Below are 645 nucleotides of genomic sequence, written 5' to 3' on the forward strand. Positions count from 1 at the left end.
CGTGTCTGTTTGTAAATTTCAGCATCATCATAATACAAATACAGATGATTGTAGAATGCACCAGAAAACATGTATATGAATCTAATTTATTTTAACCAACACAGCGTTCCTATCGTCACCATGATAAATATAATGTCAGTAAAACTATCATATGCAAATTACCGCTTAATAAGTAAAACGAAATAAAAAGAAAAATGTGCTGACTTCACTCTCTTGGTTATGAGTGCACAAATGGTTGGTTGAAATTACCAAGGAAAAGCAAAGGTGTTCTAATTTTACTATTTCAGGTTTTTCGTCCTATTTTGTTTATCTTGAGACCTGTAAATAGGTTGCAATTGGTACTAACGAGTTGGATGATTTGATGTTTGATGATCATAATAAACATAGTACTGTATTATTACCTAACAAGAAAGCTATAGTGAATGACGATTTTCATCACCTTCTAATACTACTATATTAGATTTAAGTTACTTTTATAAGTAAAGGAATCTAATGATGATCTTCATTATAAAATCCAAGTACAGCATCAGTGGTGATATTCTCTAAATATTATCCCTGTTATATAACGGTGTTAATTTATAAGGCATGAAATGATTATAAATATATATAAATCACGTAGTTGGAATGTTATACGTGTTTGGAAAG

Source organism: Penaeus monodon, chromosome 23 (genome assembly GCF_015228065.2).
Source record: "Penaeus monodon isolate SGIC_2016 chromosome 23, NSTDA_Pmon_1, whole genome shotgun sequence".
Taxonomy (NCBI): domain Eukaryota; kingdom Metazoa; phylum Arthropoda; class Malacostraca; order Decapoda; family Penaeidae; genus Penaeus; species Penaeus monodon.